Source organism: Heptranchias perlo, unplaced genomic scaffold, assembly GCF_035084215.1.
Source record: "Heptranchias perlo isolate sHepPer1 unplaced genomic scaffold, sHepPer1.hap1 HAP1_SCAFFOLD_54, whole genome shotgun sequence".
Classification (NCBI taxonomy): domain Eukaryota; kingdom Metazoa; phylum Chordata; class Chondrichthyes; order Hexanchiformes; family Hexanchidae; genus Heptranchias; species Heptranchias perlo.
The window spans coordinates 1,979,576-1,993,251 of record NW_027139559.1 but is presented as its reverse complement, the minus strand read 5'-3'; the positions used below and the strand labels follow the sequence as shown (position 1 = coordinate 1,993,251).

At 44.6% G+C, this 13,676-nt stretch overlaps 2 non-coding genes across 2 annotated transcripts; both read left to right on the top strand.

The window, feature by feature from the left end:
- The first annotated feature begins 9,056 nt into the window (after positions 1 to 9,056).
- Positions 9,057 to 9,146, top strand: trnar-ucg (transfer RNA arginine (anticodon UCG)). Its single transcript is given in 2 exon segments — positions 9,057 to 9,093; positions 9,111 to 9,146. It is a non-coding gene; the product is annotated as a tRNA-Arg (tRNA).
- A 3,786-nt stretch (positions 9,147 to 12,932) lies between these two features.
- Positions 12,933 to 13,005, top strand: trnat-ugu (transfer RNA threonine (anticodon UGU)). The gene has a single exon. It is a non-coding gene; the product is annotated as a tRNA-Thr (tRNA).
- Positions 13,006 to 13,676: the final 671 nt, after the last annotated feature.

Here is a 13,676-nt window from a genome sequence, read left to right as displayed (position 1 = left end):
AGCCATCATTTAAACAAACTTGTGGCATTCGATCTCTATCATCTAATTTGAAAATACTTGTTCGAATGTTTCTTATTCTTTATATGCCCATGTTCAAATTCACAGGACACTGACCATTTCAATGGGAGTAAGGAGAGAATGGATGACTTGATAATGGAGATTGAATCTTCACTGCCTCCAATTACATCCTGCCCTTTCACCGAGCTCAGTTTTTAGTTCTATCACCTCTGAGTCAGTAGGTCGTGGGTTCATTTCCCAATCCAGAGACTTAAGCCCATGATCTCGGTTCGCACTCCCGGTGCCAGTAGCGAGGGAGCGCCTCAGTGTCCTGGGTGCCATCTTTCAGATGAGACGTTAAACCGAGGCCCCATTTGTCCTCTCAAGTGGACATAAAAGATTCCACGACCACCGTTGGAGGAAGAGCAGGGGGAGTTCACCCTGGTGTCCTGGGACAATATGTATCCCTCAACCAACATCACTAAAAACAGATTATCTGATCATTCTCACATTGCTGTTTGTGGGACCTTGCTCTGTGCAAATTGGCTGCCGCGTTTCCCCAATTACAACAGTGACTACGTTCATTGGCGATAAAGCGCTTTGGGACGTCCTGAGGACGCGAAAGTGGCTTTAAAATTCAAATCTTTCTTTCACCAGAAAACTGCATGTGATTTTTCCTTCAAATTTGTTCAACAGTTTCTCATCGAAATATCTCGGGATTTTCCCTCTGCTTCGGATCTTTGGGATAATGAGCAGGTACTCAATTTGGCCGGATGTGACTCGTGGTGTCTCACATTGATCTCTATTGGGGCCTCTACTATTCACTGTATTTATTAACGACTTAGATGACGGGACAGAGAGCCGCATATACAAATTTTCTCGATGACACAAAGACAGGCAGCATTGTCAGCAGTGTAGCCGGAAGCAAAAAACTACAGAGAGATATTCACAGATTAAGTGAATGGACAAAACTGTGGCAAATGTATTTCAATGCAAGCAAGTGTGAGGTCATCAACTTTGGACCTAAAAAGGATCGATCAGAGTACTTTCTAAATGGTGAAAAGCTCTATACAGTGAAGGGCCAAATAGACTTTATATGTAGATTATTGAAATGTCATGCACGGGTACAGAAAATAATCAAAAGGGCTATTGGAAATGCTGGCCTTTATATCCAGTGGACTGGACTACAGGGGGTAGAAGTTATGCTACAACTATACAAAGCCCCGGTTGGACCACTCCTGAATACAGTATTCACTTCAGTGCTCCGCACCAAGGAAATATATATTGGCCTTAGAGGGAGTGCAGCGTTGATTTACTCGAATTATACCTGGACTCCAATGGTTAAATTACGAGGAGACATTGCGCAATCAGGGATTGTATGCCTTGGAATTTAGAAGACTAAGAGGTGATTTGATCGACATTTTCAAGATATTAACGGGAACTGATAGGGTAGATAGAGGGAAACTGTTTCCGCTGGTTGGCGAGTCTGGGACGAGGGGACATAGACTAAAAATTAGAGCCATGATTTTCAGGAGTGAAGTTAGGAAACATTTCTGCACGCAAAGGCTGGACGAAGTTTGGAAACCTCTTCCATGGACAGCTTTTGATGCCAGCTCAATTGTTAATTTCAAACCTGAGATTGATAGATTTTTGTTGACCAGAGGTATTAAGGGATATGGGGCTAAAGAGGGCGTATGGAGTTAGGCCACAGATCAGCCATGATCTTATTGAATGGCGGAACAGATTCGAGGGGTTAAGTGGCCTCCTCCTGTCCCTAAACAACACCTTTATAAATCACTGTGGTCGACCGCGGCTGGAGCACTGTGTCCAATTCTTGGGGACCACACTTTAGGAAGGATGTCAAGGCCTTGGAAATGGTGCAGATGAGATTTACAGGTGTAGTTCCAGGAATGAGGCAGCTCAACTACGTGGTGCGACTAGAGAAATTGGAATTGTTCTCCTTAGAGCAGAAAAGGTTAATGGGAGATTTATTGGCGGTCTTCAGATTTAAAAGGTGTTTTGCTATAGTTCAGAAGGAGAAATTGTTTCAACTGGCAGGAAGGCTGCTAACCAGAGGACACAGATTTAAGATAATTGGCCAAAGAACCAGAGAGGGGAGATGATGAGGAATTTCGTTTGTGCACCGAGTTGTTTTGTTCTTGAATGCGCTGCACGAAAGGGCGGAGGAAGCAGATTCATTGGTGACTTTTAAAAGGGAATTGGATAAATAGTTGAAGGGGAGAAAGTTGCATTGCTATGTGGAATGAGCAAGGGAGTGGGACTAATTGGATAACTCTTTTAAAGATCCAACACAGGGGCTGATGGCCGGCGCGGACACGATGTGTCGAAGGGCCTCTCTCTGTGCTGTCTAACTCCATGACAGGCACGATGGGCTGAATGCCCTCTTCCTGTGCTTTCAGACTCATCAAACGCTGCGGTGTAATACTTCGTGCTACCAGAAGATGGTACCTTTGTCTAAAATATTCCCCCTCCCGCCCAGTGGACTGCTGGTGAAATGCAGCCAAGTTTACATTTCACAGGAACTCTGGTAACATTAGTGATACAAGTGAAATTGATCTTTGCTTTCTCCCTCCTCGCACGCCATACACATAACGACTGTCGCTGAGGGACGGGCTCCACAGACCCAGGCTGCCTCAGTGACACTTCATAACAAGGACCTTATCTCCTCTGTCACAGGTTCACTCGTTGTCAGCCCCTAACGCAATTTCCAGCAGGGGTCACTGCTGACAAGGAGTGGGAGAGGGAGAGTGACTGACAGACAGAAAGGAGAGGGATGGAGAGATAGAAGGTGAGAAAGAGATAGAAAGATAAAGGGACAGACATACACACACGGAGACAGAGAGAGAGAGAGGAGGGGTGGGTTAGACAGAGAGAGAGGGAGGTGGTGGCAGAGAGAGAGGGAGAGAATATAAGATCATAAGGAGATAAGAAATAGCAGCTGGAGTAGGCGATTCGATCCTTCGAGCCTGCTGCGCCATTCAATCAGATCATGGCCAATCTTCTACCTCAACTCCTCAACGACTGATCATCCACAGCCCTCTGTGGGAGAGAATGCAAAGGTTCACAACCCTCTGAGTGACGAAATTCCTCCTCATCTCCCTTTTAAATGGCCCACCAGTTATCCTGAGTCTATGCCCCTAGTTCGAAACTCTCCAGCCAATGGAAACAACCTCTCAGCATCTACCCTGTCTAGTTTCTCGATTCTCTAGCCGGGGAAAGGGAAGCAAGAGCTAGAGGAAGAGGCAGAGAGATGGAAAAAGACCGTGAGAGTGATGAACACACAAACACAGAGTGACAGAGAGAGTGAGACAGAAAGAGAGGTAGAAAGAGAGGGAGAGTGAGGGGCTGGGGTGAAGGAGAGAGACAGTAGGAGAAGGAAGGACGGCAGAGAGATGAAGAGATGGAGAGACATAGAGAGATAGAGAGACGGAAAAAGATAAAACTACAGAGAGAGAGACACGGAGGGGCAGAGAGGCACAGAGAGGCAGAGAGAGAAATAGAGGAGAGAGACAGAGATGGAGTCATATAGAGAGACAGAGACAGAGAGAGAGAGAGATTGACAGAGGGACATACAAAGATACATAAAGAGACAAAGCGAGAAGCCAATTGAGAGCGAGAGAGAGAGAGAGAAAGGAAATGGGACAGAGAGGGAGACAGAGCTAGACAGAGGAACAGAGAGAAAGAGACAGAGAGAGTCTGGAGAGGGAAGGGGAAAGAGACACAGAGAGACAGACAAAGACTGTGCAGGTTGAGGAAATAAATCTGTAATGATCAACAGAAAATGAAAAGAGAGAGTGTGAGAAAGATAGAGAGAGACAGATTGCGAGATACAGAGAGACAGAGAAAGAGAGACACAGAGAAGGGAGGGAGCAAACGGGAAGACAGTGAGAGAGAAAAAGACAAAAATATCACAAAGAGTGACAGAGAGCGAGCAGAGAAGAGTTAGACAGAGAAATTGAGATAGTTGGAGAGGGGAGCAAAGAGAGAGGTTGATGGAGAGAGCAATCCAGCTAGTCCCACTCCCCCGCCCTTTCCCCGTAGCCCTGCATTTTTTCCATTCAATTACTTATCCAGTTCCCTTTTCAAGGCCATGATGGGATTTGCCTCCATTACCCCCTCGGGCAATGAATTGCTGATCCGAAACATTCACTAATTAAAGAAAAAATCCTCATCTCACTTTTGGTTCTTTTGCAAATCACCTTAAATCTATCTCCTCTGGTTCTTGACCCTTACGCCAGTTTCTCTCTATTTAGACCCTTCATGATTTTGAATACCTCCATCAAATATCCTCGCAACTGTCTCTGTTCCAAGAAGAACAACCCCAGCTTCTCCAGTCTATCCACGTAACTAAAGTCCCTCATCACTGGATTCAATCAATAGATCTCTTATGCACCCTCTGCCCATGAGTAGATCTACTTTATGGTAACTAATCGGCCCCACCCCTCGTCGTACTACCTGTTTACTGTTTACATGCCTGCAGTAGATTTTTGGATTCCCTTTTATGTTTGCCGCCAGTCTATTCTCATGCTCTCTCTTCCTCTCTCTTTGCCCCACTTATTTCCATTTTCACTTCCCCTCTGAACTTTCTATATTCTGCTTGGTTCTCACTTGTTTTATCAACCTGATTTCTGTCATATGCTCCTATTTTCCGTTTCATTTTACTCTCTATCTCTTATGTCAGCCAGGGAGCTCTGGCTTTAATTGCCCTGCCTTTCTGCCTGGAAGGAATGTGCCTCGACTGTACCGGAACCATCTCCTCCTGAAAGGCAGCCCACGATTCAATTACAGTTTTGCCTGTCAATCTTTGATTCTAATTTACCCGGGCAAGATCTGTTCTCATCCCATTGAAAATTGCCCTGCTCCAATTCCAATTGAGTATTGTGCTTTAGAGTTGTCTGTGTCCTTTTCCAAAGCTATTCTAAATGATCGCACCTCCCGAAATGTTCCCCCACTGAAACATGCTCCACTTGGCCCACCTCATTCCTGAGAACCAAGTCCAGCAATGCTTCCTTCCTGGTTGGGCTGGAAACCTACTGGTTAAGAAAGTTATCCTGAATACATTTCAAATATTTCTCCCCCTCTGTGCCCCTTATATTTTTCCTATCTCAGTCTATATCAGGACAGTTGAAGTCCCCCGTTATCACTGGTCTATGGCTTTTGCACCTCTCTGTAATTTCCCTGCAAATGTGCTCCTCCATATCCTTCCCACTGGTTGGTGGCCTGTAGAATACACCCAGGAGTGTATTGGCACCTCTTTTATTTCGTAACTCCCTGACCCCTCCAGGATATTCTCTCTCTCCAGTACTGCAATATTCTCATTGGGTGTCTGTGCGATTTCCGCTACGATGGCCGATAGGTTCAGGTCGTTGGATTCAAAATCCATTGGGCTTTCCCCGGGCAGATTCTAACTCTGCTAGTGGTGGAACTTTTCAGTTATTCGAAAACTGTTATGTTTTTTTCACCCTGGAGACCAATGGCCCCGAAACTGCTCAGAATTATCTCCAAAACATTTCATTTTCTCGTCAGTGGCCTCGTGGCCTCATTCACAAGGCGTCTGACTTTGGTAGGAATCGTGTTGTTATTCGAAGATTATATTTTGGTGTCCTGCCGCGGTCGTTTTAGACACAGGATGTAACCTTTTCCTGCATGTTCAGAATGTGTTTTACACCCGTCCATTTCTAACTCAGAGTCTTCAGTCTGTCCGGCATTTGTACATCCCGTGGCGAGAGTGGATCTCCCATTGAAGTTTACTTACAGAAGTTGAGTCTCCATTTTCAACATTGTCGAATTCCCATTCCCTCGAAGAACTAAGCCAAGCAGAAGGAGGGAATAAGATCGAATTACAGAGAATGTTAAGCAACAAAACAGTTCATTCGGCCCAACTGATCAATGCCTCCTCCCAACTGACTTCATCCAATCCTATCAGTATAACCGCATATTTCCTTCTCCCTCAATGATTGAGAGAGAGGTTTTAAATATGTTTTTGGATGCTCTTGATAGGCACGTAAAAGCCGGTCTGCCCATTTAAGGCACGGTTTGGCACAAATCCAACCTCTCAGCAAGGACTGTGATGAAAATCCCACGTTCATTTTAAGTAAGACCTACAGATCCGTTGCGGCCGAAGTTTAGACTCTCTGTGACACCCAGCCTCATGATGGGAGGAGACTCGTGTGAAGCATGAACTACGGCATGGACCTGTTGCGCCGAATGGCCTTGTTTGTGTGCTGTACTTTCGATATAATTTTTCGTGAAATAGGCCTGAAACAATTCTAATCTCTGAAATATTCTGCAACAGGGCAGAAACATCTCTGATCTCTGCAACAAATGTTACATAAGCCTGAAGCACATCTATTAATGACAGAAATGTGCAACATAGACCTGAAACATCATCAATCTTCGCAGCAATGTATAACATGGGCCAGAAACATCTGTAATCGCTGCAGCAATGTGTAACATGGGCCCGAAAAGTCTCTAATCTCTACCACAATGAGTAACCACATCTCTAATCTTTACCACAATGGGTCTGGAACATCTGTAATCTCTGCAACAATGTGTGCATAGGCCTGATACATTTCTAACCTCTACACCAATGTATATAATAGACCTGGAACAACTCTAATTTCTAGAAAAATGTGTAACATTGGCCTGAAACATCTGCACTCGCTAAAACAACGAGTAACACAGACCTGAAACATCTGTAATTGCTATAACAATGTGTAACATAGGAATGAAACATTTATAATCGCCGTAACAATGTACAGCATAAGCCTGAAATATGTCTAATCTCTACAACAATATATAATATAGGCTTGAAATATTTGTAATTTCCACAACAATGTATATCACAGGCCTGAAACATCACTAATCTCCACAACAATTTTTAATATATGCTTGCAGTATTACGAATCTCAACAACAAAGTATAACATAGGCCTGAAATATCGCTAATCTCCATAACAATGTACAAAATAGGCCTGAAACAAGTCCAATCTCTACATCATTGTGTAAAATAGGGCCGAAACACCTCTAATCTCAACAACAAAACCGGGGAACTACAGGCCAGTGAGCCTAACATCAGTGGTAGGAAAATTATTGGAAAAAATTCTGAAGGTCAAAATTAGTCTCCACTTGGAGAAGCAAGGATTAATCAGGGATAGTCAACATGGCTTTGTCAAGGGAAGATCATGTCTGAATAATTTGATTGAATTTTTTGAGGGGGTGACTAGGCGTGTGGATGAGGGTAACGCAGTGGATGTGGTATACATGGATTTCAGTAAGGCCTTCGATAAAGTCCCCCACAGGAGACTGGTCAAGAAGGTACGAGCCCATGGAATCCAGGGTGCCTTGGCACTTTGGATACAAAACTGGCTTAGTGGCAGAAGGCAGAGGGTGATGGTCGAAGGTTGTTTTTGTGACTGGAAGCCTGTGGCCAGTGGGGTACCACAGGGATCGGTGCTGGGTCCATTGCTGTTTGTGGTCTACATTAATGACTTGAATATGAATGTAAAAGGTATGATCAGTAAGTTCGCTGATGATACAAAAATTGGTAGGGTGGTAAATAGAGAGGAGGATAGCCTCAGTCTGCAGGACGATGAAGATGGGTTGGTCAGATGGGCGGAACAGTGGCAAATGGAATTTAACCCGGAAAAGTGCGAGGTGATGCACTTTGGAGGGACTAACAAGGCAAGGGAATACACAATGAATGGGAGGACCCTAGGCAAGACAGAGGGTCAGAGGGATCTTGGTGTGCAAGTTCACAGATCCCTGAACGCGGCGGAACAGGTAGATAAGGTGGTAAAGAAGGCATATGGGATACTTGCCTTTATTAGCCGAGGCATAGAATATAAGAGCAAGGAGGTTATGATGGAGCTGTATAAAACACAGGTTAGGCCACAGCTGGAGTACTGTGTGCAGTTCTGGTCGCCGTACTACAGGAAGGATGTGAGCGCTTTGGAGAGGGTTGAGAGGAGATTCACCAGGATGTTACCAGGGCTGAAGAGAGACTTGGAAGATTGGGTTTGTTTTCCTTGGAGCAGAGGAGGCTGAGGGGTGACATGATTGAGGTGTACAAAATTATGAGGGGCAGAGATAGGATGGATACTAAGGAGCTTTTTCCCTTCGTTGAGAGTTCTATAACAAGGGGGCATAGATTCAAGGTAAAAGGCGGGAAGTTTAGAGGGGATTTGAGAAAGAACTTTTTCACCCAGAGGGTGGTTGGAGTCTGGAACTCACTACCTGAGAGGGTTGTGGAGGCAGGAACCCTCACAACATTCAAGAAGCATTTGGATGAGCACTTGAAATGCCATAGCATACAAGGCGACGGACCAAATGGTGGAATATGGGATTAGATTAGACTGGGCTTGATGGCCGGCGCGGACACGATGGGCCGAAGGGCCTCTCTCCGTGCTGTCTAACTCTATGACTCTGTGTCGCTTGTACAGCAAGAAACCCGCGATTTTATTATTACACGGATATAATGCCGTGCTCAATATTAACATTAACACTGAGCGCCAGGTCTGGATCTGACGTTTACCCCGTGGTGCGGGTCCCCCTCCGCGTTTCTATTTACCAAAAAATGAAAATCAGAAAATAATAATCTCACCCAGCAGAATTGGGGATTGTTCGTCTTTTGCAGGACAGGATGAGGCCGCTCGGCCCGTCGGGCTTGGATCGTAAATTCTGTTCACATTCTCCGCTCGGTGTTGTTCTCCGTGTACATTTTTAATTTACCGATTTGTCTTTTCTTTTATTTTCCTTCTCTCTCTTTTGCAGACTGAGTGGGAAAGAGGTTCGCTTTGGAGGAGAAACATTTCGATCAAAGATTTGAACATTGTTTATTCTGATTGTAGGTTTCTCGGAGACCCAGCGGGAGTTCAGTTCTCAGTTTCCTGATTAGTCGGAAACAGTGGAGCCAACTTGCTGCGAGAGAAAACAATAAATGAACAACATCAACAAAGTGAAAGGAAGAGAAAGAAACAAGCAGAGTCTTAACCACCCCTGGCCCGGGTTTAAGATCATTTGGTGAAACATTCGAACAGCGGCCGCGTGGCCTAATGGATAAGGCGTCTGACTTCGGAATTGATTGACGATGTTATCAGAAGATTGCAGGTTCGAGTCCTGCCGTGGTCGTTTTTACATTTGTTCCAACGTGCGCCATATCTGTTTTACACCGACCGTTTCTCACAGTGACTGACCGAATGGAACGGAAATATGTGAATTCCTTTGCTTCCAGAAGCTGACTCTGCATTTTCAATGTTGTCGATCTGGGTGCACGGTCAGGACATAGTTTAAAAGTGGCTTTATTTCAACTGTTTGGATTCAGAAATGATCGGCTGATCCATTGTGCTCTGTCCGGATGGGTCCGAATCCCATCCGCGTCGTTATTGTATTGACAAGGCTCGACATAAATTTTGGACAATCAAAACGGGTTTGAATGCTGTGATTATCAATCCGACACCAATGTTTTATGTGTTTTAAGTCTGTGTCCCTGGATTGTTTACATTTTGTTTAAATGGAGAGGGATAATTGGAATTATTCACCTGCCCTACTCAGATAATGGTCGAGCAGAGAGGGCAGATCGGAGAGAAGTCTTTCTGTCCTTCCTTGCTGCCTCTGGGGTTCACAGCGAATGAAAGGTTCACGGGAATAACAAATGATAAGGGAGCTGGAACATAAAGAGTTAACTTTATCCATCAGGAAGAAATCTAATTTCAAAACATTTTAACAATCTTGAACCAGTCCAGTTATTAGATTTACACCAAGTCTGTACATGTTTTTCTGTTTCGTGTCATCTGCAAACTTTGAAATTCTGCCCTGTCCATCCAAGTCCATGTTGGACACTATCGATTTCAAGCCGATGATATCAGGCCTTCTTTACCAAAATCGTTTTCAATGTTAGACTTGCAATATCAAGTAAGATTTTGAAGAATATATTAGATAAGAAACTACATTGCCGTCTGGATATGCAACGTAATAAAAAGCTTCCTGATTTCCCTGTGAAAATCCGAGCTCTAATTTTATGTCCCGCCCCACCCCCACCACCAGAGGAAATAACTTCTCTGTATCTACTCTTGCGAACCGTTTTATCATTTTAAATACCTCAATCAGATCAACCTTTCAAACTGAAGGGAATACAATCCAAGTTTATGCAACCTGTCCTCATGATTTAAACCTTTAAGACCAAGTATGATTCTGGTGAATCTGCGCTGCACCCCCTCCAAGGCCAATATATCCTTCCTGAGGGGCGGTGCCCAGAACTGAACGCAGTTCTACAGATGTCGTCTGACCAAGGCTCGATACAACTGAAGCATAACTTCCTCCTCTTTGTATTCCAGTCTCCTTAAGATAAAGGGCAACATCCCTTTAACCTTTTTGATTACCTTTTGTATTGTCCACTAGTTTTTAATGATTTGTGTACATGGACACACAAATCCCTTTGCTCCTCCACTGTTCCTAATATCGCGACATTTAGAACATTTTCCGATTGATTGGATCCAAAGTGAATTACCTCACACTTCCCCACATTGAACTCCATTTAACACAGTTTTGCGAGTCACTTAATCTGTCTCTGTCCCTTTGTAACTTCCTGTTCCCATCCACTCAGGTAACTGTGCCTCCGATCTTACTGTCATCTGCAAACTTGGATATAAAACTCTCTATTCCTTCATCCAAGTCCACTGAGAAATATTGGGAGCACATTCCCGAGTGTTCACTGAAATCCGGGTTATTAATGTTCTGAGGAATCCTAGAAATCCCACGGTGTTTCCCCAAAGAGGTTTCAGTGAGCGCTGCAGTAAATCTGGCCCTCGGGACTTGATTGAAAACCCTCAGTTTTTGCTGTTCAATTAGAATTGTCTTTGCATCCCGTGCTGGCGAGTCAGGGATTAGTGTTCCAAGAATCAGGAATAAGATCAGGAACCAGATCTTGCCGACTGCGCTACTGGAGAAATATGAGTTAGATTTTTTTTTTGATCCGCTCGATCAGTTTGAATTTGACCCAGAAACAGGAAGCGGTTTTGGTGAAACTGATCCGAGGGTGAAGCGCGAAGGTGGTTGAAGCGATGAGCTGCTCAGTGATTGGATCCAGCCCGTGTGGCTCGGGATCCCCGTCTGGTCTCCGTCGCCGACACTGTTTTCTCCCTGATCGGTTTCCCTCTGCTTTCACCAATTGCCCCAGGGACCACCGTTTATATCTGGATTCAGCACCAGGCAGAGAGATAGAAACAACTGTCTGCTGTTTATTGACTTGATCGGGAGGTTAATGTCACCGATGGCTGATTCACTGAGATCTGTGCTCAGCCACCATTTGGTTTGGTTCCCTGTACGACGCTTGTTCTCGCCGGGTGAAGAAGACAGATTTTTGCTTTCACCAAGTTGACACAATACTGGACCGGCCTAATTTTCTGTGTGAATAACTGGGATAAGTGGTCAGAGAAGGCTGTTGTAAACCGCAGTGGAACAAAGTATAACTTTTGACGGATCAGAATTATTTCACGATCATTAAAATCCTGCAATTGCTGGGACCTCCAGCCACAATGATGCATTCACGGCGTGCGCCATTGTCGAGAGGTGAATGTTGCAGCAATGAGATACGGGATGGGGTGAATTGCCCATAATTTCTGGAACATTTGCGCCGCTCCACCGGAAGACTCGATTCAACAATAAAAGTTGTTTTCGTCGCTCAGCCCACCGTTGCCGTCAACCGTGATGCCGAATTCGCTGTATTTACGTCATTAATCGCGCCGCAGTCACGAGCAATTGGAGAATAACGGCAAATGATGTCTGAGGCAGCAAGAAATGACTGAGAAAAGTCTCTCAGCTTCTCTCCTGCATTCTCACTCTCTTTCTCTCAGGTGCATCATTTTGTTCCTTTTCAATCGTTTTTGTTTCTCTCTCCTGCTTTCCATCCTTCAATCCAACACCGCCTTCTTTCTTGGAAAAAGGCGCTTCTGCCATCCACAACTATGAGAGAAGCGATTTGGTGATAATTGACTCAGAACAAAAGCATAGGAAAGTTTGGCTGTGATTTCTCACCAATCATTCAATGAAAGCCCCAAAACGAGATTTACACCGGTAGACCAACGAACTAGAAGTAAAGGGAATCAGGGGTTACGAGGAGCGGGCAGGAAATTGGACATGAATTTAGATTTGAGGTCAGCATCAGATCAGCCATGATCTTATTGAATGGCGGAGCAGGCTCGAGGGGCCGATTAGCCTACTCCTGCTCCTATTTCTTATGTTCTTTATACGCTGGCAATTGAATCACACAGCCACTGCAAAATTTCGCCACCACCCACAGCCGATGAGCCATCCTTTCAGACTGTTCCTGTCCATCCAGTCTCGCTTTCTATTCCGATGTTCAGCACCATCGAGTTGTACACTAATTATTTCAAGTGAACAATATCAGCCTCTCTTCACCAAATTTTGAATGTACAACTTGTCTCATCAAGTAAGATTTTCTAAAATCGATATGCTCTGAAGCCACATTGCCGTTTGTGTGAGAATAGGTACACCAGGTAGACTAGCGCTGGTACCTATTGCCTAATCTAAAACACACATACTTTAAACTATTGTGCAGTCGTTGTGGGAGGTCCCCCACAGGAGGAGGTCAGGACCTGGTGTATCACAGACATTACTCACCAACATTTCGTGGGAAGAGATGAGAAATGTAATAGGATCAGACCAGATAGTGTGGAGAGAGTGTGGGAATACAACATGATGAATAGGGCTAGATATATGATGTACTGACAGGGGATAAGGAAGAGAAGGTCATGACAGATATCCATGGTTTCTCATGCAGAGACCGATGAACAAAAGATCGATGTTATTGCGCAGACGCATTGAAGGAAGAGACTCAACAAAGTCTCTTGGCACAGGTATCAATGCCATAACGTTGGGAAAGAGTCGCGCAAATGTGGCGCCGTGGCTCAGTGGTTAAAGCACCTGTCTTGTAAACAAGGGATCCTGGGTTCAAATCCCAGCGGTACCTTTAGCTGATGTTGTTTGTCTCCATGTTTTGTTGCTCCCATTTTTCCACCCGTTTCCTCCTCCACATTTGTTACTTGCAGAACCCCTTGGTTCACTTTCCTGCCTCTCTGTGTTGACTGCCGAGTTAAATTCGTTCCGGAGATTCCCATCCACGGGTTTACAATTGCAACGAATCATCTCCGTGAGGTTAAAGTGCCCCCTGCTCCTTTATATTTCCATTAAATATAAAAATTCAGCTGTTCGCTGATATTCTGTATTTTCCCCAATCAATTAGACAGGAGGGAACGAATCTTTCTGTGAGGACGTTGGACAAACTGATTCTAGGGTAGAGCTAAACATTCATGGTGGAGATTAAACACAGACCAATACCGCGGGAGCGCTTCTGGCCAGATCCCTTTTCATTTGCTTTTCCCGTTAATCTTTCATTCGCTGTAAACCCCAGAGGCAGCAAGGAAGGACAGAGAGATCTATCTCCGATCCGTCCTCTCTACTCGACCTTTAGCCCATTACAGCAGGTGTAAAATTCCACTTGTCCCTCTCCATTTAAACAAAATATGAACAATCCTGGGACACAGACTTAAAACACCGGTGTCGGATTGATAGTAATATCATTCAAGCCCATTTTCATTCTCCAAAACTGACGGAGGGCCGCAACAAAAGTTCAATACAATT